The sequence below is a fragment of the Schistocerca cancellata genome, chromosome 1 (genome assembly GCF_023864275.1).
Source record: "Schistocerca cancellata isolate TAMUIC-IGC-003103 chromosome 1, iqSchCanc2.1, whole genome shotgun sequence".
In the NCBI taxonomy this organism is placed as follows: domain Eukaryota; kingdom Metazoa; phylum Arthropoda; class Insecta; order Orthoptera; family Acrididae; genus Schistocerca; species Schistocerca cancellata.
The window spans coordinates 954,424,991-954,450,494 of NC_064626.1; positions in this window are offsets into that span (position 1 = coordinate 954,424,991).

Sequence of the window (25,504 nt, forward strand, 5' to 3'; positions counted from 1 at the left end):
CTGTCTTCTGCAGGTATAGCAGTTCTTAATTGTGTATTGTGCATTGTGATATGGCAAGACACTTTAGTGAGCAAGTACTGAAATGTATGCTCACCCATTCTTAAGTAATTTATGTACAACTTGATGTCCTCCACTAGAGGCTCATGTAACAAATTTTGTTGAAACCTTTTGTTGTCTCATCATAAAACCTGCAGCTTCACCCAGGTATATTTCTTTTTTTTTCCTGCTTCCCTTCACAATGTGCACACAATGCAATTGTAATACACGTAACTGCTGTGCACAATAATAAGTTGTTGCTGTCAACCATCTTGAACTTTGGAGGTAAATATGACGACAGTGTAATACCCATTTTTTTGCACCATGTCAAATATCTTTGTCAAAGAAATATGATGGTGTCATACCGGCCTTAGTGGGAAAGTGAAATTAATCATTCTGCAGCCATCTTGTATACCACCACAATGACTGTGATAATCGAGGCAAGACTTCTTATTAAATCCAAGTAATTAAAAGTGTATTGGAGTTTATGGTAACAAGCAATATATCTAATTACTGAATATATTCAGTTTTTTCTAAAGTGTTTGTTAAAGTTATTCTCTTAAAGTAAGAAACTGAATCCTAAACTTCCTTTTCAGTTTGTTAAAATATTTTTGAGCCTATCTTAATGGTCAAGAGATAGTATAAAATAATTCCAGAATAACAACAACGATAGATTGTTGTAAAAAGTATGAACATGTAAAATACAGCTTTAAATTTATTTACATAAAAATTGTGGCTACATTGCGGATTTACTTCAAGTTTCAGACATTCAGATTAATTTCAATTAATTTTCAGTTAACCAATTTTCAATAATATGTAACTGCTAATTTTAAACACGGTAGCCACTGGGCTATTTCAGAAGCCACAGCTTCCACCCATCTTGAATCCAAGTAGAACAATAAAAAATTACTGATAATGTAAATTCACTTCAGTAACAGTTAAATAACTTCTGAAGGAATAAAGTTTAATTGCTCCTTCACAGCTAGTGACTACAAGTCTTCCTAGAATTAGTATCTCTTCACAAGGGCTGTTGTATGGTAAGGTTATACCAGTCTACAGTCTATTCGTTGCTACATTGGTATGGGTAAGACTACCACATAATCGGTGCAGTGTTTCCAGTGTAATATTCTTTGTTGTGTACCAACACTGTTGTAAAACGAGCCCTGTTATATTCCCTTGTTACATATGGTCCATTCATGAATTAAATATTGTTAAAATCTGCAGCAGTAATAACAGTGATATTGTGCAGATTCAATGCCAATGTTTGACCAAGAGCACGAAAGGCTGTGTTTTCCTGGAAACTGAAAGAAGTTGGACAGGGAACCCACTGTATTTTTGAACATGCACAAGACAGCAGCGAAACCTGCCGTAAAAGCGGCCGTTATAATGGCATGTCTTAACGTAGCTTCATAGGCGTCGCAACTTTTCCATTCTAAAAACTTAAAACATCATTCTTTACCTTATTAAGCATAATTCGTAGCAAACACAACTGTTACAATAGCTAAAAATTGCTAGTTTCGTAGTTGAAAATAAACACTTTAACTAATATAAACACATTAAAAACTTCTTATATTTACTATCAAGAACAGTCTTGATCACAATTTATTTATTACGGTGACCGGTTTCGACTACTACTGTGATCATCTTCAGACCAATGATTAAGAACCTCCTCTGCTGGAGAATCACTACTTCAGTCAGCATAATAAATAAATTGTGATCAATACTGTTTTTGATAGTAAATATTTCTAACATTGATCACTGTTCACTCCCATAATGTATTCAAAAGTAATTAAAAATTTCAATTATATGCGATCCACATACTTTGAAATAAATGACGAATCGGTGACACAGTGAATCAGTGGGTTGCGTTACAACTGCGACTGTGACAGGACTGTTCAGACTTTTCTGGTGAAAAAAACTTAAATTCTGTTCAGAAAAGGAAACAAAAAAAACATAAAGTATATGACAACTTGTAAAGTAGTGGAACTGAGGCAGTTCAGAATGGTACTGAAGTTTTTATTAGATTGTATTATGATACTAGAGAGACAAGAAAAAGAATTATCTAGTATGGCGATTTCTAATAGATTGGATTAATTATTCATTCCATAGACCCATAAAAGAGAGAATCCTCCTGGGTGTGGAACATTTCAGATGAACACATTACAAAAATGTAATTAGAAAAACTTGAGTTTCATTAATTTTAATGATCCTCAGTCAATAAACAGTAAAATTACGTACATAATTAAATTTAAACTTCTAATATTTACAGGTTTAATACTTACATCTGCTTTCATTAAATCCATCATTCAGACATTTGCTATTTTCGTGGCTATTACAACTAAGTATTGTCAAAAATTAAAGTAAATTATTCATTTCAGTACTCCACAGTTAAGAAGTCAGATTATGTACAAGATTTAAAATTAAACTTCCACTATTTGCAGACTTAAGACTTACATCTGCTTTCCATACATCCATCATTCACACAGCAGGTAATTACTTGGCTGTTACATTCAAGTATTGTCAAAAATTGAAGTGTAATAAATTTTCATTAAAATGGTCTACTGCACTTGTTGAGATACTCATGGATGGAATAGAAGGAGTTGGCCACCAAAAATTCTTTTAAATTATGTTTAAATTGTGCCATGTCTGAAACTAAACTCTTAATGATTGCTGATAACTTATTGAAAATATGCTTTTCTGAATACTGGACTCCTTTCTAGGCAAGAGAAAGTTATTTTAAATCTTTATGTATATTGTTCTTATTCCTAGTATTGATACTGTGTACTAAGCAGTTAGTTGGAAAAAGTGATGTATTATTTGCAACAAACTTCATTAAGGAATAAATATACTGAGAAGCTGTGGTTAATATGCCCAATTCTTTGAATAGGTTTCGACATGATGTTCTTGGATTTACACTACTCATTACTCTTATTATACGCTTTTGTACTCTAAAAAGTTTTTCTCTGTTTTTGGAGTTACCCCAAAATAAGATACCATATGACATAATGGAGGGAAAATAAGCAAAATATGCCAGTTTTTTTAAATATTTATATCTCCTATGTCTGACATCATTCACATTGCAAACACAGACTTGTTTAGGGGCTTTAGCAGTTCGTTAGTATGTTGCTCTCAACTGAATTTATTATCAAGTTGTAATCCCAAGAATTTTACAACCTCAACATCTCCAATTTCCATGTCATCATATTTTATACACACACCAGAAGGAAATCTCTTGGAAGTTCTAAACTGCATTAGTAGGTCTTTTCAGAGTTTAATGACAGTGAATTTGCTATGAACCATTGATTAGCTGCCCTTTCTAAATTTGTATTTGATTGACTATTTATTGCAATGTTTGTATCATCTGCAAATAAAACAAACTTGGCGTCATGTAATGTAACAGATGACAGGTCATTAATTGACACAAGAAACAGTAGTGGACCTAGTATGGAACCTTGGGGAAAACCACAAGTAATTTCTTCCCAGTCAGATGATGTCTGATTGCCTACTGCTGAAGTGTTATGTAATGACACCCTTTGTTTTCTATTAGAAAGATATGACTGAAACCACTTTGCAGCACTACCAGTGACGTCATAATATTTTAATTTACTTAAAAGAATGCTTTGATTCACACAGTCAAACGCCTTTGACAGGTCACAGAATATGCCAGTTGCCTCTAATTCGTTGTCCAATGAATTAAGGACATTTTTGCTGTAAGTGTAAATAGCTTTCTCAATATCAGAACCCTTAACAAACCCAAACTGTGACTTTGACAGTATGTTATTTTCACTAAGGTGCTTAAGTAGACGCTTGAAAACTGGCAAAAGTGAGATTGGTCGGTAATTTTATGGCATTTCTTTGTCCCCTTTCTTGTGGAGAGGTATAACTTCAGCATATTTGAGCCAGTCCGGAAATGTTCCTGTGACAAGTGATCGATTACACAAATAACTTAAGATATGACTAAGCTCACATAAACATTCTTTTATTAACTTTGTTGATATGTTATCATAACAATTACAATGCTTTGATTTCAAGGACATTATGATGGATTCTATTTCTTTGGATGAGGTAAGTGTCAATTCCATTTTACTGATATTGCATGTATGCACTGGTCTCAGATATTCCATTGCATTATTTACTGAACCTGACAACCCCATGCTATCTGTAACAGAGACAAAATACGTGTTTAAATGGTTTTCAACACAACATTCGTTAGCAGGGTTTCATTTATTTTTAGAGCTATTTGTTCCTCCTCATATCTGGTCCTATCTGTCTCTGACTTAACTATATCCGATATTGTTTTTATTTTATTTCTGGATGTATTTATCTTCTCATAATACAGGTGTTTAGATTTCTGGATAACCTTCTTCAGTATTTTGCAGTTGTTTTTGTAATGAGCTATAATGCTAGTATCAAAGGTGTCCCTACATATCAGATAGAGTTCCCTTTTTGTCTCATATGATACATTTATCCCTTGTGTGATCCATGGTTTCTTATTAGACTTCTGCTTAATTTGAGTTACCTTCAGAGGAAAACAATTTTCAAATAAGGTGCTAACTTTATTAATGAATGTTTTGTATTTTCCATTTGTGTCTTGGATGCTGTAAACATCCATCCCATTAATTTCTTTGGGCAATCTCCAAAATTTCTCAGTTTTTGACTGTTTCATTGGCCTTCTGTACTCAGTTCTGATAGATGTTTTACCCTGACAATTTTCAAACTTTAATGTTAGGTGTTGCATATCATGGCCAGATAGCTCATTCACTACTGGTTTTGTAATGTGGTTAGTTGCCTAGAATTGTCTATAAATATATTATCAATGGCAGTCTTAAAACATTTGTATGCCCTAGTTGGGAAATTTACAGCAGAAATTAAATTGAATGACAAATTAACTAATTTCAGTAACTGTTCAAGGCAGTTTTTTTTGAGGACATCTATATTAAAATCACCATCAACCACTAGTTCTTTGTTTTTTAATTTTAGATGAGATAATAAATTTTCAAGACTGTTTATAAACAGGCTGAAATTTCCTGAAGGTGTTCTGTATATGGCTACTATTATAAAGGACCTATTATGAAATTCTATCTCTGCTGCACATGCTTCTAAGTGCTGCTCTAAGCAAAATTTATTAATGTCAGTGTTCTAAAATTTAAAACTGTTTTTAACAAATGTGGCAACTCCTCCTTTCTCCATCTTTTGTCTATAGAAGTAGGAGGCTAACTTAAATTCTGTAAGGTTCAACATATACCAGTGGTCACATGATGTTCAGAGAGGCACATAAGTAGTTCATAATTTAACTTCTAAGCCCTCGAGTATTTTGATGCACTAAAGATAGTTGGCATTTCACATTTACCAAGATGAAATTGGGTGGAAATAAAATTTCTGCTGATTGCTGCAAATTTTTAACCAACAGCTGTGTTCGCTGATCCAATGTGCCAGGATTATGCTGTTTGATTTCTTTATCAAACTGAAGGTTTGTTTCAGTCTTTACTTCTCTCAGAACTTGACTTTGTTCTGTCCTACCTATCCTAAAAAAGGTGCTGCTCCAACACCTATGACCACTGGTATATTACTGCTCATGGCAGTACCTCCCCCTCTTACATTTCCTGCTATTAGCCCAGCCAGTTTACCCTTCCCTTTCCTGTTGAGGTGTAGGCCATATCTAGTATAATCCCACCTACTGAGAGAATCAACAGGAACCAAACCAATATGTGACCCCCACCCGACACAAGCAGCCATTCCAACTCCAAATTAACTCTCCCAACAGAAGAGTTTAAATGAGGTCGGTCATGGCGTCTCAGAACAGACACAAACTCAACACTGGTATGTCCCGTTGCTGATGCAATCTTTGCCAGGTCACACTCTATATTGTACCCAGGATCTCTGTCAATACTATTGCCCGGCCCACCCAGAACAACCACGGTGTCTTCCTTGATAAAATCTTTACAGGGTGAACCTAAATCCCCTGTCACCTGACCCAGACCAGCACTTGGTTTAAAAAAAATTGTGAGCTGGTATTCTGATCATAACTGGTCCTGCAAAAGTTGGCCTACACCTCTGGCATGTGAACTACCTAACAACAAAACTTTCTCTCTCTTTTCTGACTTCCCTACATTCTTATTCAATTTTCTACTTGAAGTTTTTGTGCTCTCTCTAAACCTACCTCTGTCTGAGGCTCATCAGCTTCTAACTGAAGTAACAGGTCAAACGTATTCTTCACATTCACCACAAAGCTGTCTGACACAGTCCTAGGTCTGTTTCTCCTATTACCTGTTGCCACTTCCCACCTCTCTTTACCGTTCTCCCTCCTTAACCTGTTCAGATCTTCCCTAGCCTGCTCTAAATGTGCCTGAAGGGCAGCAAATTTCACCTTTTGTTCCACTATTTTCCTATCTCTACTGCATATCCTACAGAACCACTGATGAGTCTGATCCACTTCCCCATTTCCCACGCCACTACAGTCATCCCAATGGAAAAAAACTACTGCACCCATCACACCAAACCCCAGAGCTAACAATTCTACGGTACGTCAGGCACTTTTCACTCATGGCAAAAATCTTACTTTAGCGGGAACAAGTCAAATTAAATTACAGAGAAACTTGAAAACACGTTTACGAAAGATTAGGTCTAGGCTCAATCGTATGTAAACAAACTTACTTTAGTGACACTAAGTTAGATTACCGAAAATAAGAAGAAAAACGCGTTTACAAAAAATAGGCCTAGTCCCAACTGTATGTAAACAAAGCTACCACCGTATGTACAAAGTTTCCAGATTCCGGAATTTAAAATTTACGCTGTGTTTCGCAAAATAAGAGTTAAACAATATAGGGATACGCTTTTCTTAACTTGCTGGAACGGAACAGAAGAATTAAATGAGATTCTATAAGTTTTACTGCGCTAAAATGTATTCAAGAATACGATCGTAACCCTACTTTATGTTCCTTTCGCGTTTTCTAGAATAATACGCAAAAAGAAGTGAAACCTTTAATAGTTAGCTTGCAAAACACACTAATACACGTGTTAAACTTTATTACACTGTAAATCACTTATCTGTATGGCAGCATAAAAATCACCCGTCTCGCCTGGTGCAGGGCTAATAACGATCAGGGACAGGAAAAAATCAAGATCGAACTTAGCGCATCTGTGAGGAGAGAGTGAAAGCAATAGCCAGCAGGTGGCACCACCATCAGAGACAGTGTGCTTGAAATTACACACCCTCTATGAGAATTCACAGCAGCAAATTAGAAAATGAAACTACATTTTTCGATCAGCAAAATGCTGAAAAAACTTGAACAATGGAGGCAGTACATCAATCATCTACTTCAGCATTAATGGAAATATTGAAAAAATGACCATGTACATGACCATAGTTAATCATAATGTTGGGGTATGCAAACTATTATTGTAACTCAGGTCGAAACAAACTAGGAATGAGAGCCATAAGACAGAAACTGATATCACTACTCAATCAAAGACTAAAAATCAGAAACTGTAGAAAAAAATCAAGACTCAAATCTGGTTACTGAATTCAGTATTTCCATTTCTTAAGTGAAAGATGACGTAACAAAATGGCCAGCAAAAAGTAACATTATCAATGAGAGACTCGATACTGAATTAGAAAAACTAGAAGGAAGTGTAGAATCAGTTTGGAGTAAATTGCAGGGACTCTTTTTGGTAATAAATACCAATGTAACAGAAACGAAGATTTCGTGCCATTAAATAAACTTTCTCGAAAGTACACTAAGCTTTTACTCAGGTACAAAGCAGTGTAGATGATGTGACTACATAAATTTGTAATGAAGTGGAGTCATTACACATTGAGTTACAAAATAAAGCTAGTAGCACTCCTTTGGTTTTGCAAAAATCAGAGCTATTGAGCAAGGTACAATCGTCAAACCAAACAAGGGGGTTGGCACCCAGCAGATTTCATAAATAACTGTGACTGGGTGCTGATCAGTAACACACTAATTTAGCAAATGATGCTATTCCTAAAAGTGCAAATACATTGGGATTGAACTTAGGCACATCAAACATGACTCTCCAGAAGTTAAAAGAGAAATTTGTAGAAGAGTTTTGGTCTGTGCAAAAAAAGGATAAGTTATAAAATAAAAAAATAAAATAAAATATTAATTATTGTAAATGTATGATAGTGATTGGTTGTAATTAATATTTGCTTATCTGGAACGTGGACGTTTAATTATTTGGTATCAGACGCTTGACAATGGCTTTTTGGTGTATGCAATGTTATTCATAGTTGACCGTGAAATGAGACTCAAATAATCGGACTTCGTATTTAAATTGTTTCCAAAGACTACTGCGGTAGGTGCGACTCAAAATCTCAATATTAGAATAATTTGCCAGCTATTTCAAAACGTCGTACAGAGGTGACTGTCTACTAAACGTAAAAAAGTTTACGCAGTTAGTTATATCAGATATATTCAACGAATAAGCCTACAGTTAAATAATTCAACTTACTTTCATAAATATAGAACTTTTACAGGGTCGAGTGCCTAGTGAGATTGCAATTCGCAGTGTTCTTATACAACATGAAATATAGCGGTGTGCCAGTTAATAAAATGTACGTGCTTCTCGCACCAGTTATTGTACAAGACCTACTTCTTCTTAAGCGCTGCAGTTCTGTGCCATAGGCTTTATTTATTTGTAAGAGATGAATTATTTAATTAAGATTTCGCATTTCCGAGGAAACTCACGCGCGGCATGCAAATGTGCCTTTATATCGCCCACTGAATTGCGAGGCGAAGGGACACACCTGCAGGCGAGCGATTCACCTAAAGCCACAAGAAAATCTAAGTTATCTACAACTATTTACATGGCATACATTATACAGTATATTATATACAAAATTTGAATGACGCACGTGCGCCGTAAAAGTTCTTATGTTGGCAAGAGTGCGCGCATGCGCAAAAGATTCTATGTGACTCCGGCAGTGCCGTTACATCGCTAATTTAGATCATGCGGCACAGTATTGCAGTTCATATTGTTCGTGTGCATGCGCGTTTCTTAGTCGTTGCACAAAGGAAATATTCCACCAAGATTACATATGAAGAGTACATTCTATGACATGTAACTTAATTTTAAAATTACAATATTTGTTATAATACAAAACAACTTTAGATTGTTGAATGTTCTTAGTTGCATAGTATTGCATTGAAATGCTTCAAAGAAAAATGTCTTTTTGTTTCAGGTGCGTTGACCTATACACATTGTGTCGTTATTACAGTTTATATTCATCTGCTGCACAGTAATGTTTCACAGGTTAATGTCGTCGTGGTAAAGTTTTTTGATCACAGTAACATCACTGCATAAGAACGTAATTGATACATAAGCATGTCCATTTCCTATTTCCATTATAGTCGTTGTGATGCAGTTCGTTGTGACAAAAAGCATTGTTTATTTCAGATCGGACGTGACCCGTCGAGTAATTGGTCCATATGCAGTTCATTTTCAATATTCCGTGGAAGCTTGGTTGCAGAACCTCGGACGGCACATAACTGGCGTCGATCCTTGGATAGTCCAGGTAAGTGTGTCCATCACATTTCGAGAACATTCCATTCCCTGAAGTTCCAACCAACATTCTTCCAATCGTCATGTTGTTTTCTGGACAAGCACGTTGTGACCATTTAATCCAGTTAACATCTTGAAGTTAGATACTGTAGTAATGTCACTAGACGATGCACCAATTATGCACTTCACATTTTCAGTTTCTGTTAAATATAGGTCACCTAATGTTCGTAGTTACTTATCTAAGAAATCGTTCATCGCGTTTACAATGGTACGATGCATGCTGTATATCATTAACAGTTTCTTTCACATAGGTGTCTGCGTGGTTGCAGACTTAGTAATGTACGTTAATGTCCGTGAACAGTGGTTCACTCTGCAATTTTTTTTTACGTTTTTCACATTTTAGCACTCGTTATCGTTCAAATTTTCACATAGTAACAGTTACATTATACATCATTTTTCAAAAAACATAAGTAATCATACATATACACGTCACGTATTTTCTTAGCATAAACAATTGCAGTTACACATAAATATGTTTACATCATCGTTACATAGCTATAAATTATTACATTATGTCACATTTGATTACATGAATTGCAGATATTTACATTCTCTTTTACGGTTTTACTGGGTTTTTATCGATGTTTTTTGAGATGTCATCTGAAATTAAGATAGGTTAGACACAACATTCATTACTTCAGTAGGCAAGACCAGGCGTTTTCACAACTCAGTAAATATTCAAAATAATAAGAGACGGAAAACTGTTAGATTCCTCACGTTTTGTGCGTGTGTGTATATTGTCTGTGTGTCCTTAGCTACTGGTAGATGCTTTTCTTGCTGAGATATGTGCGTCTAATCTATTTCACGTTGTAAAAGATCACTTCACAGATGACGTCTGTCGGTTCGTCAGGTGTAATACCAAGTCAGTGGTACCTACAGTCACATATGTTCCATGAAAAATTAATATATCACTCACTGCTACGTAACCATAAATTTTAGCTTAATATTCAATCTTCTTGATAGTGCCGTGGCGTTGAAAGAAAAGTTCTTCTGTCTTCAACTGCGTCACTGGTACAGCTGAAATGAAAATTTCTATACTACTTATTATCTATGTTGTAGCAAATAGAGTTTTGTGAGTTGCTTAGCAATGTTTTCATGGATATGACTTTGACATTATTTAGCACGAAATACTCTAAGATCTCGATGTGCATATAACCCAATAATTTTGTTAGTTCTAGGATGTTGTAACAGATACGTACCAGGATGCGGTATGTTAACAATAATTTAAGGTCCTTCATATAGCAGACGCCACTTAGCATTGCGTCACTTGAGTGCTACAGATTTATGATGAGTACGAAGTAGTACAAGGATTCCTGCCTTGAATTTTTGTTTTCTTTTTATTATGTTTGTGTGATGTTTGTTTTGTATTTGTGCGTGATGTGTCAGTGTAGTCAATACTTCTCTTATCTTCTGTTCAGGTGTGATTTCCTTGTCTGACAACTTAGGTAATGGTTCTATTCATTGATCGTTGGTTGCAATTGAACATGATCTCGTTAGGTGTGTAATTTGTATTGTAAATATTTAAGTTATTGTGTACGTCTTCGAAAAGATTTAGGTAGGACACCCAATTAGTATGTTTTGATGAAATATAGGTCCTCATGAATCGGTTTAGTTATACAGAAAAGTCTCTCATTCGCGTAACATTGTGGACTAAACCTTGAAATAAATATACTTTTAATGTTATTGTCCTTCAAGAAATTTCTCCATTTGTACACAGAATAGTATGCTGCACTATCTGACAGAATTGCTTTAGGTTTTCCTACATGCGTCAGGTAATCACTTGAGAATCGGCGTATTATAGCATTTGCAGTGCCGGATTTTAAAGCATAAAGTTTTACGTGTGTAGAAAATATATCGTAAAAAGCTAAGATATATTTGATGCCTCCAGAGCTTGTTGGATGCGGTCCACTTATGTCAGTACACAGAATTTCCAGGGGTTTACTCAGTAAAATAGATTGTAAATCTGTTTTTGTGGATAAATTCTGAGGTTCTGATTTTTGACATACGACGCATGTTTTCAGTTCCCTGTAAATTTTTCTTCTCATATTGCTAAAATAACAGTATGTGCTGAGCTTTGCCAAACACTTTTTCATCACATAATGACCGCAAACTAAGTGTGTGTGCCAAATCAAATTATGTTCAAACTCTTTGGGCAAGCATACACACTAGTTAGTAGCATTTGGATGTCGGCGATAAAATAATACATCATTGTGTAACTTGTAACACTTAGTCAAAGGATGATTGTGTTTTTCTACCAGTAATGTTATTATCTTATACCAGCAAGGATCAGAGTTTTGTAATTTAGCCATGTTTCTACACATATCAATATAATATTGGTGATACTGCTTGTCTTGCATTAAGAGAATCCTGTAGTCACTTATGTTTTCTAAGTCACTGTTGATTTCATTCACACCTTGTGGAAGTCTAGACAAAGTGTCGGCAATGGTGTTGTCCATACCTTTTATGTACTTAATTTCAAAAGAGTAGTTCTGAAGACTAACTGCCCATCGTAATGGTCTAGGATATACAAGTTTACGAGTTAACAAAAATGTCAGGGCTTGGTGATCGGAATAAATTACTGTAGTAATTGCCAAATAAATAATAATTGAATTTCTTGAATGTCCAGACTATGGAAAGTGTTTCTAACTCAGTAGTGGAGTATGTATGCTCACATTCACTTAGAGTATGACTTGCAAATCCAATAATTCTTATCTGTTCCTTTTCTTTATTCTTTACAACTTGAAATAGGCAGCAGCCCAAGCCAGAACATGAAGGGTCACAAGTCATACAAAAATCTTAATTGAAATCTGGATGGCTCAATATGTTTGCATTCACTAAAACATGTTTAATTGTATTAAAGTCCTTCTGGCACTGTTCCAACCAGATAAAAACTTGATTCTTTCTGAGTAGATTTAACAGATGTTTACCGTTCAAAAGTGGTTTTGGTAAAAAACGTCTGAAAAATGAACATAGCCCAAGGAATGATTTTAACTGGTTTTTTGTTCAAGGGCTAGGAAAGTTTCTGATAGCATCTAATTTACTGGGATCAGGCTGTATGCCCTGTGAATTAATGATATGTCCTAAATATTTTATCTCACTGCAACCAAATTTTGATTTTCTAAGATTGGCTGTGACTCCAGCTTGTGCAAATTTTTCTAAAATTCTTTGAAGTGTGTCAATGTGTTCATTCCAAGATGTGTAGCTATCAGTATATCATTTACATAGTGCATGACTGTCTCAACTAAATGATCGCCAAGCACGGTATCCAGGGCTGTAATGAATACTCCAGAACTGACGTTCAATCCGAAGGGTAGAACACAAAACTGGTAGGTTTGCCCCCCGAATATAAATGCAGTATATTTCCGAGAATCAGGAGTGATACCTACTTGCCAAAATGAATTAGCGAGATCTATTGTGGAAAAATGTTTTGCATCTACAAATTTCTGTAATTGCTCTTCTAAATTTTCGGGTTTTGTGTGAACCGGTAAAATTATTTCATTAATTGCTCGTGCATCTAACACCAGCCTAATGCTACCATTTGGTATTTTGACAACAAGTAGAGGATTACAGTAAGGTGAGGTGGATGGTTCAATGACTTTCCAGTCTAACATTTGTTTTAGTTCTTGCCACACAGCAGGTCGTTGAGATAATGGTACGTTATATGTCTTGTGGTAGAAGATCTTGTGAGGCTTAACTTCAATCTTGTAGACATACGTGTTGATAACACCTAATCGTTTGGTAAAAACTTGTAAATATTTGGATAACACTTCCTGTAGTTTTATACGTTCATGTACACTGAGAGCTGTAGCTTCATTTATCTTATGATCAAGCAATGTTTTCAAGTCCATTAGCTCTGTGTGAGATGAGTGTGTGTGCATGTTTTGAATGTCATTGTCAAGTACTAACTGAACCTTGTACCCTGTACAGTGTTTGTCATGCTTTAGAGTTCTCCTGTCCAAATCAATAATAATTACGCTGCCTTTATCATTTTAAATACATTTACCTTTGGAGAAGTCTATAATGTAGTCCTTCTCGCTCATAATATCTAATCCTAATATGCAATTTGTCACAAGGTTTTGTACAACCAGGAATGGCCATTGTATGGTTCCATTATCTATTTTAATGTTTACAAAAACTTGCTTCTTAACCCTACATGACTTATTACCTAGAGCAGCAGTTATTTTACAGTTTTGGGCAGGAAACTCAGGCACAGGCTCCAATTCACACATCTTTTTATAGAAATTAAAAGACAAAGCGCTCATAGCTGCATCTGTATCTACGATAATAGTAGTTGGAATCCCACCCACTACAGCAGTAGTAGAGGCTAAAACAATTTCATTTGTGTTTGAACGACAGTGTGTACTGTCTTGCAAAAGTTCATCTGATATATTCTCATTGTGGTTGTATCTTATAAATAAAACAGGTAGTTTTTGTTTACAATTATTAGGCATATCAATATTTTGTTGTTCAATGGTGGCATCAAATAACTGATTAACGTTGAAGTCGCCCCCCAAGAATTCTTCAGTCACTACCCGGGGCATAGAAGTGACTGTTTCTAGTTTGTTGGATTAGCATTTGTTTTAGATACTGACACAGATTGAGGTTGTGTATCAGGTGTCACTTCTCTTGTATTCACATTCGGATATTGCCTGTTGTGATCTCCAAACTTTTGCGGTTGTTGTTGCTGTTGCGCATTATGACTTACCTGTCGGTTGTGAGGTATGCTCCAATTTTGTCCTGATGGCTGCTGTGGTATAGCAGTGTTTGAATGAAAGTATTGATCGCTACGAGTCCAGCTTTGATGCTGTCTTGGCTCGTAGTTATTATTGTTTCTGTTTCTGTTTGTGTTTTTGTTGTTATATTTGTATCTGTTGTTACCGTGTTGTTGTTGTAGTTATTACTGTGGTGCCTTTTGTATGGATTGCCGCATGAAGTGTTATTACTGTTGTAACTGTTGTCTGTATTGGAATATGCGTGTTGATTTTGATTTCTGTATTGAGACGGCATGTGAGTTGGCTGTTTTTGCTGTACCGCATATCCAACTGTCGGCGCGACAGAATTGAGTTGGCAAGCCTGCATGCTTTGCATACCACTGATATAAACATTGTGGCTGCTGTTTTGCCGCACGGAGCGCTGATCTTCTAGTAACATGTCAACCGAATCTAAATCTGTTAAAAAATAATCTGGATCGTCATCCGGAATATGTAAGAGTTTTTCTTTAATGTTGAAAGGCAATTTGGCCTTCAACGCACGGAGTATATCACGTGTTGCGACTGGTTCGTCCAAAAAATGTCCCATGTGCAAGTATTTTTCAAAATATCTGTGTAAGTTACCATTTTTGCTATTAAAAGTTTCAGGTTCTAAAATTTGCCTTCGGAGTCGCTCCTGAACGGATTGCGACCAGAATTTGTTCAGAAAGGCACGCTCAAACTTACTGTACGTGGTACATACGTCAGCTTGACTCTATGGCCAGACAGCTGCATCGCCTTGGATGTAACCGACAATATATGAAATCTTTTTCCGGTCCTCCAAGTGCGTGGAAATGCGTTACTAAAAGATTTAAGAAAAATCACCCGATGAATGGTTCGTTTACCTGGGCTAAAACTCTGAAATTGCCTGTGTTTTATTAAGCTTTCTTCTTCCTTTGCATTATGATATGGATTTGTTCCACTGTAATTACTGTAATGTTCAGATGGCGAGTAATTACAATAATGTTACTGTGGTTTACCATGATAATAGCTTGTGTTTGTGTTTGCACCACGTGGTATGTGTTGTTGTCGTGGTGTGTTTTGTTCTTGTGTGTTTGTAATGTGCGGTATGTGTGCGTCATACTCGTATGTATATTGGTTTCTGAACTTTACATTTTTACTGATATTTTCGTTACATTCAGACTATGGTTGATCCGTGAATTGTTTCATTGGTGCAGTGACAGAGTATACTGCATCACTAATCAGCTGTTTGTTATTAGTGATGTATTCCACTACGGAGTCGTGCACAATTGTTGGTAAATTTTCACGTATGCATCTATCAAAATGTTTGTCTTTGTTCTCTACCCAATCATGAAATTCTTTATTCATATTTTGAAAATGAGCTGTGACATCAGATTGTAATCTGTCAGTCAGGTGTTGTTCAACATCGCCAAATTTATTCTCCACATCAGTAATTCGTTTTTCAAGGTTGTCATATACTGAAGGATATGTTTGAATTTGTTCAGTAAGAGCTTCACACTTGACATTAAGGTTCTTTACTTGTGTCTATAAAAGTGCTACGTCATTTGTAATCTTTTCTTGTATCGTATTAAGCTTGGAAAATTTCGTACTGAGTTCAATCATCTGTTTGGTCAGTGTGGCGTCTATAAGTTCCACACGTTTACATAAAGTGTCATTACATGTCTTGATTGCTATACGATCAGATTTAATTTAGTCATTTTGTGTCTTTAACTGTTCATTTTGTGTCTTTAAGGTTGCCATATTTTCTGCGTTTTGTTTCATTAGCATTTGTAACATGTTGGCAACGTTTACTGTTTGCAAGGTCTCTGCCCCCGCCGCGTCATTAGACGTGACGTCATGTATTAACATGGGCTCTGACCAAAGGCCAATATAAACAACATAGACTGGCTATGGCACCGCCATCATTGAAGCAACTTGAAAACTGAGCTGCCATGTCTTGTAACGTCAAGGTGCAGCCTACACATCGTCTGCTAATACTGAATGTTGTTATTGTTTACTACGCATGGCGTAAAAAAAGCCGATCTACACTGAAAATCTGATTTCTCTATTGTAAAACATATAGTGATGAAGGCTAAAAGAAATGAAACACACTTGTGACATCGATTAATTGAAAAGTTTATTACGAAATGTTGCAGTTCATTTCGCTGCAATGCCATATAGATTAGGTCAAAAACAATTTTAAATAGCCCAGTAGGTCCAAAAACGATTAATTGACAGCGCAGGACCTTTCATTGTCCCTTAAACAATATAAGTTTGTATATATTTGCCGAATATGTTTCCCTCTTTCTTCCCTTGGCCTGGTTTTTGCACAAATGGTGTAACCTACAATTAAAATATTATTTTAACAGCACCCTGACTAGAAAAAAGTAATGTGACTCTTCTCGAAATTCAGCTGGCACCATTAGATGGTCAAAATCGAGTAAATAAATTCGGCCTGTCACCCAACATTCTGAACAATTCCACACACAACTACAGAACGAAGTTCTTCTTCCATATTAAGGTTTCACAGTCCCTGAAAACCCTTTCTGCCACTGTTAACAATTTGAATACACCCTTTGAAGCAGTATAAACACTATTTTTGATACATTTTACTGCAATGAAACCTGTTTTCCATCAGTTTCCTCCAATTCACGGAGGTACTGCTGCAGTAAATTAAATTTCACACTTGCTGTTAAACCTTTAAGAAAACAATAGCCAACAGGAATTTTTCAACTCTTATTAATGCCAGTGACCATAAACACTAGTGCCTCTTTTGCTATTTGGCTATCATCTCTTTCCTCACATCCTTGCCCAAAGTCAACATAACCCCAGACCTTATTACCATCCCATATGAAGTCCTATTTGAAAGCCTGAGGTCCTGAACTACGTTGAGCCTCATCTGCTAACTTTTTTAAACTTTCTTCTGTAAATCTAGGACTGTCATTTACTGTAGTTGCCCACTTGCAGAGTGTTCAAGGATGGGGTAATTTAACAAACTTCTTCAAATAATTAAAAGCTTTGGAGGAGTAAAAATTGAGTGTAAGGGCAAACTGTCTTATTTCTTTAGGATATTCAGGAACTGAACATTTGTTTTGCATTGCAAAAAGTTGCTTCAGAATATCACTATTTTTGTCACATCCTATCACTTCAGAAGCACAGTCTTGAAGTCTCTTATTTAGGCCTACAACCACTGTTTTATATGTCAATTTGTTTCTTCTTTCTTGAAACACTTTGTCTTGCATGTTTCGCTTGCTTCCTCAGCTTCTTGGTCTTTTTCTGTAGTGCCTCATAATTCTGTTTCAATTTTTTGGGGCTAGGCAAACAATAAGAATGATCTGTATGATCATTCTGATTCACTCTTTCACTTACAAAAATGAAGTATTATCATTAAGCTTTATTTTTCTTTAAACATACATTGATTAATAGTAAAATTCACACATAACACATATATCAAATAAATAATAGCAAACTATTTTACCTGGTTCATTTGATAAGGAAGCTGATTCTTCACTGACAGGCCGTTTCCTTGGTTGTCTCTATACTATCGTTGTTTTGTGCAGATGGTCAGGAAACTTAAATATTATCGGTACTGCATTTGCCAGAAGTCGCCTTTTCTCGTTTGTACTATACATGTATCTATCTTCAAAGTGAAACGAGCATATGTAGCTATATTGAGTTGGCTGCCACTTATCTCGCCTCATATTGGCTACCCATCGACTTAACAGCTCTTTCTTTTTCAGAGGAAATCTAAAAATAAAGAGATGTGTATACAGTAGCTTATTTACATTTTGTATACAGCTTAAACACGAAAATGACGCACAAGACGGTAAGTACAACACATATTTAGATACTCACCTGAAATATGATATTCCAGTTGTTTTATCACTTCTATTAGCCCAATTGTACACTGCACATACACTGGGCATGATTCGCTATCGGTCAATAAGACTTTTAAAACAAATTACAACCGGAAAACAGTGATTTTCTAACGCCAGTACTATACACCAAATGTAAATATACTGACATGTAGACGTTTCAAAAAATGGCGGCCGGTGTTGCTTTTTGCTGCCGCTGGAAGCGCTGTTACCTCACAGATAGCCACTCTATGTAGTTTATATACCTCCTTGGCTCTGGCTGAGACTTTTAAATTTTTGTGGTGGACGGCTTATTGTCAAAATTTCCTTTAACACTTGCGTCAATATTTGATGAACCGTCACTACCGGTTGCTGTTGTAAAGTCATTTTCTAACATTTGTCTCGCGTCCGAGTCGGATTGCGTCTGAATAGTATGTCTTTGCTGTTCCATCTTTGCGTATTGTTTTCTAGTTATGACCATGCCAAACGTAAGATATGCTTCAAGAAAATAAAGTTTGACACTGGTTTTAAAATAAAATGCAGTTGAACATGAATCGCTCGTAGCAACAATAGCTGTTTGTTAATTTAAAAATGTAAACTGAATATCGGATTATTCTTAATAGCTGCCATACAGAAGTCGGCCATATTGTACACACGTGTATTGTTATTGTTGCAGAAGTTATTGTTTAAGGAAAAGTACTGAGAATGAAATTTATCACTGAAAACTGCTACACGCGAAAGAAATACTACAGAATCTACTGAAGAGCTAATACACTGAATTATGCGTCTGGTCAAGCCTGCTAATGCAAAGATGCTGCATCCTACCGTATTTTGCTGGAAGCTTCGTTGCATCTTCCCACAAAATTTTAGAATTGGAAAATATCTTCAGATTTTTGTTATTTCTCATATATTCACGTTCAGGTCCAGAAAGTTGATTTTTCACAAGAAGCAAAGAGAATAATGTAACAAATGACAAAATAACAAGTCCGACACACAGTCACCAATATAAAATAAATAAATAAATAAATAAAATAAAATATTAATTATTGTATATGTATGATAGTGATTGGTTGTAGTTAATATTTGCTTATCTGGAACGTGGACGTTTAATTATTTGGTCTCAGATGCTTGACAATGGCTTTTTCGTAAATGCAATGTTATTCGTAGTTGACCGTGAAATAAGACTCAAATAATCAGACTTCGTATTTAAATCGTTTCCAAAGACTGCTGCGGTAGGTGAGGACTCAAAATCACTATATTAGAATAATTTGCCAGCCATGTCAATACGTCGTACGTGGTGACTGTCTACTAAACATAAAAAAGTTTACACAGTTAGTTAAATCAGATATATTCAACGAATAAGCCTACAGTTAAATAATTCAACTTACTTTCATAAATATAGAATCTTTACAGGGTCGAGTGCCTAGTGAGATTGCAACTCGCAGTGTTCTTATATAACATCAAATATGGCGGTGTGCCAGTTAATAAAATATACATGCTTCCCGCACCAGTTATTGTACAAGACCTACTTCTTCTTAATGAAACATAAGAGTGTCGTAATTGTATTTTGTTTTATCAGCGGCATAGCGCTGCAGTTCTGTGCCATAGGCTTTATTTATTTGTCAGAGATGAATTATTTAATTAAGATTTCGCGTTTCCGAGGAAACTCACGCACGACATGCAAATGTGCCTTTATAAAGTTCGTTGTCACGTCATTGCCAGACAATCGTGCACATAGTATCACGAAGGACGACATGGGTGCTAGTTTAAGACATTAGAATATCGAAAGATAGGTGATCAGAATCAGAGATAGTGATTGAAGAAACTACTTGGCAATTCGAAAAATTATGTCGGCAACAGTCATAAAACTGTAGACGATTTATTACAGAAAGTCGAAACCAAAAGTCGTTTGCATAAAACAAGCAGTCATACAACTTGAAGGGAAATTGAAAGAATGTACCTGAAAGAGCACGTCAAAATAGACAACAAACAAATATGAGAAGGTGTAGTAGAGGAAGTCTCAGTATACAGGCAATTGAAGTTAAGGAAGAAACAATTGTTGAGGAGATAGATGAAGCTGAAATTATTCAGATGGAACAGGGTATATAGGGAGGAAGAGAAATAGCGATTATGGATCAGAAGGAAGATGGTTCTTAAGTAATGAAGGAAGGGCATATTGTTACAGAAGGTAATTATAAGGGCAGTTTTGAAGACTGGTCAGACAATGTTGCATGGTTTGGGGAACTTTGGCAAATATAAAATAGGTTGAAAAAAGGGAAAGTAAAGCAAGATATGAGAGGTAGTGACCTAGAAAAGGCTCTGCCCTTACTACTCGAAAGGGAGGAAAGGAAAAAGCCTTGCACACAACGTGTGGTCAAATAGATTTTGATGAGATAATCCCATTCCTCAAACTCAAGCAATGTTTAGGGAAGACTGTCTAAAAGATAAACTTTGAAGAAAAATGAAGACGATGATCCTAGGATCAAATTAACAGAAACCCATTCCTATTTTGTTGTATATTCAGTAAGGACAGAAATTCATCACTACTCGGTAAATAGTAGTGATATCAGAAGGTGTTCATCCGATGACACAAAAGCTCATGAGAATTGTACTGGTTTTGCTGATGTCTAAGAAAATCAGGATAATTAGGAACATTACGTATATGATTGAGACAAAAACTTGTTAGAAGAGGATGAAGATGATGAAGAGATTTATCGACTAATCTCTGAATTTCTAGCAGCACACCAAGGAAAATAAATAAATGAAACAGAGTAATATAAAGTGAACAATGCAGTTGAATGCAGTAGCAACGACAAGTTTATCTTTTCTCCCAAAATAATTAATATTGTGAGCACTGATGAGGAGTGGGGCAAGGGTGGCATGTGTGCATTTTGTTAGTGTGGGTTTCCTACATTAGGAGCAAGTATGCATTTGGGTGGAAAACCTATTTTTCTGTTTTAATTGACAGGTCCTTAACCTGTTATTCACCCATCAAACCCCCTTTCCCTCCTCCTCCTCCTCCTCCTCCTCCTCCCTCATCCCTCATCCCTCTGGGAACTCCCCTCACTGATAAAAGCACACTTTTGATATGAATTTGATTGACTAACTAATTATGTAGATAAATTAAGCCCCCTTCTGGGAAACCCCCCAGCTCTTCCCCTACCCACTCCTCCCCCTGGAAATCGGTGGCAAACGACTCAGTCTCTGCTGGAGAGGAATGATCTCACGACAGGAAATTCAATTATATAGCATAGGATGAACAGTTTATTTATAAAAATCTATTCACAGGGGCTGGATCTCACTTTCATTTGGTGGAAAAAGCTCACATCTAGCAACTATATGTCCTAATTATGTAATTGCACTGCTGCAGACTGGAGGTGTTGTCGTATTGGAAATTTTTGTGTGTGAGCTCACCTTGGTATGCACGGATCGACTGAGCTAGTGCACAGTGTCACCATCAAAGGATGTCCCACCCCCTTGTCCTCGCCTCCCTCCCTCTCTACCCCTCACAGAAAAAACTGGTAGGAAAAGACTCACTTGTGCTGGAGAGAGAGGATCTCATGACATGACATTCAGATCAAAAGCCTATGATATATTGATAAATATTCTTTATTTAATGAGTTTATGGAAGACAGGGTTCCCCCACTTGGGTTGACATAATGACTGTACCCCTCACCCTTGCTCTTCATGACATAATAACTGTAGTCACCAGGGAATGGAATGAAGTGCAGCATAGTAGTCACCGTTTGGAGTCTCCCATGTGTGTGTTTATCGTCAGTGCGCCGCCATGAAGGTCAAAACAACTCAGTGTCCTAATTACGGGTCACATTACTAAATACCACTGGCCACAGAGTAGATATCGGCCTCCTTTGATTTTGCGGTCCTCAAACAAACCATCAAGTGGTAGCATTCTGTTGATCAGCTAATTCCAGACTTGTTTCCTGTCTATGTCTGTCACAAGAGGCCACTCTCTATTTGTCTGTGTGAACCAATGTATCTAAACACGAACATAGAGGTTTCTATCTCTCCTCAGAGTACTGTATTTCTATTGACTAATGCTGAAGACGAAAGGAATGTTGGCGCAATTTCCATATCAAAAATGAAGGGAAATAATCTATCTGCACTACGCTATCAAATAAGTCGTTTCAGCATGTACAGAAGTCAACAAGATCACATAGAACACTCACCTCCACCTTACAATGATTATTTAACATATTGCCAACATTTCAATATTTCATTAAAACATTATGCAAATCAGGTACTGAAATTTCCAGCACAAATAGATCATAGTGCTAAATAGATCTGAGGTCTTGCATGCACCAGTGTTTGAGAACACAAACACCCTCCTCCAGAAAGATTCCACTAAACACACCTGGTGAAATAAAAAAAAAAATCCTTCCGATCACACAAACTCGCGATCACAAAGCACGCTGTCAGCTGACTGCATGGTAGCCTCACCCACACTGGTTGGGAGAGAGCCACACATGTGGAAGCCATGCCCACCTATACTGAATGCATGCGTGCATGCAATACAACTATTGGAAACAATAAATTGATCTTTCGGCAATGTGATGTCATTAATGGGTTTTTGAAAGAACTATAGAATTCCTAAATTGGTTCTCTCAGCTACATTTGGAAGGAGGGAGGAAAGGGTCTACTGCATCATAGTATAGTAACAACAATAAATACTACTACGCATTGATAAACACAATCCATTCATGGCTCGATACCTGAGATCGTTGAAAACACCCTTACATCCCATGTACTCACCTTCCAGATGCCCACACACACACAGTGCCGCAGTATTAGGCCAATGGACGAAACTACCACTGTAAACGCGGCCTATGACCACAGCCACAGTAGTGTGTGTCAGCAAGACAGGCCCGCTGGCCGTTGAGGGTCCCCACCCCAGGAGGCCATGAGTGATAGGATTTCAAATGCTGTCAATACTCTCAGCACAAACACTAATCATATTGCATCTTCTCATTTTTCGTTTGAGCCTACACACAGCACACATAGCTCAAGGCGACTCAATGCAAACTGGGTATTAGATTACTGTTCACCCACCCAGGGGGAGCCGAGAGCCTAATCGTCATAAGTCAGAGGCTTTCTCAGCCTATTTGAACTGATGTACTAAAGATGGGACGCCCCAGTCCAGAACAAAGGCATCCACTGAGATGCTGTTTCCGGCCCTGACATTCTTAGTTGCTGCTATGCTTTCTATGGCAATCTCCAGACTCACAAGAATACTGGGAACTAGGTATGTATATTATCAGTGTAACTACAATTAAATATTACGATTGCTGCTGCAGTCTGATACCAAGTGATGAACTGGAAATGTCTCCTCTGTTCTGGAACAAATATCACGTAGAAATTTAAATATCTACATGGCACATAATTTTCCATGTAAAATCTCTCTCATAACCCTTATGGTTATCAATGTGTTGAATTGTTGCCAACACACAGTGGCGTCATTTATATATTCAGGCTGCCAAATCAAGGTTTGTCTCAGTGCATTCCATGCATAGCTCACATAGACGTACCTACCACCACCCACATCATACAAATTTCCTCTAACTAATAAATAATTGCGAGTGTAATATAGAGTACATCCATTCAGGGCTAATTTTCAGGGACCAAGCAAATGGGTGGAGAAACCGCATAACCGTTCTAAGGTAAGAACATTTTAAGTTCCAGTTGCTAAGCTCCATACTCGTTTAACACTTTGGAGCAGGAAGAGGATCACTGCGAGACGGATCTGTTATTGCAACTGGCGAAATTGAGTTTGTTACGAAAAATCAAAAAAGCCTGTTAGAGTGTCATATAAAGATTTTGTTTGTTACGTTTGCGAGAAACGGCCACTTAATTATATAGACCTCTTTAGACCCTATGGCATTTGTGTGCAGGAGTTGAATTTTCAGAAACGAATACCATGCTATATAGAAATCTCCTACAGGGTTGAAAGCAAAGAATGCTTTATTCCAAGCATACAACAGTCTTTTGTTTATCCCTTTCAGCGTACCAGCTGTATGTAACTAAATAATCACTATGAATCCATCGTCATTCAGTTATTCAACTTCAAGTGTGTGTGGGATGTCTGTGAATGAGGTAATACCGTAATTATGATAGTGAATTTGAGGGGTGGTAGTGAGTATATTGTGCAAAGTATGGTCATGATTTATTTATCGCTATTAATGGGAGATAGTGACTGGACAGAGCTGTAGCATACATCTGAAAAAAAAAAAACATTATAGAACTCTTACTTCCTCAATATGTTACAACAATTAGCCTTAAGGACTACGGATTCGCTGGGAAAAGCTTCCTGCATAATGCTTACAACGTGTCTAAGCGGGTGAAATCAAGAAATATGTATAATGTGCTCTTGTATAATTATATGAAACTGATTAAGAGTCGTAGCCATGTGAACGCTTTTGATTACTACATGTTCTCTACACAACTTGTACCATTACTAAGTGATATATATTTTATTTGCTTCTGAAGTATTTGTAAGGGATGAACTCATTTTAAAGTATGAGCCGTCCTTTAAGCACAATGACTCGAATGCATGTTGCCACACTGATGGACCACCATCAATGTCCCTTATCTCACTTTAGTTTAAGCTTTGCAGCAAAGTGATTAACTTTTTCTGAGTTACATCACGGTTAATTTGTTATTAAGGTGCTTGATTGTTTCAAGTGAACTCAAAATGCCGAAGAGGAAGTCTTCATTCCAAGGAAAATATATTCAGATGAATAGTTCCTCATTAAACGGGGGAGGCGTGACTATGAAACAGAAAGAGTAATTTGTGTTACCATATTATTGCATATGGGGAAGACCAGATATTAAGGATCATTTAGCTAATGCAACGTACAAATCAAATGTGCACTCTAGAAGCACTTAAAGAAATGGACAGTTACTTGTTTCAAATCCATTCATAAAGAGTGTCAGTTATAACAGCTGAGAAATTAGCAATTGTCTGTCATATCAGTAAAAGTCATCATGTCTTTGAAACGCTAAGCTCCGAACATTTTAATGTTTCCGAAGCCCCCCCAAAAAAACATGACGTTGGGCTTAACAAAATCAACAGCAATTGTGAAATAATTGTTAGCGTCCGACACAGTCAAATAAATACACAGTGGTCTTCCAGATTTCCGTTATTTTTTGTATAGCTGCAGCTCTAGGCAATTAAAAGCGCATTTGCTCCAATCTTTCACTTTTCTAGCTTAAGAGAAGTAGCCCACTTTGTTCCGATTTTTCCTTCCCAATTACATCCATTTTTAGTCAGTTCGAAGGAAACGTCCCGGCTTGTCAGACATAAATTAT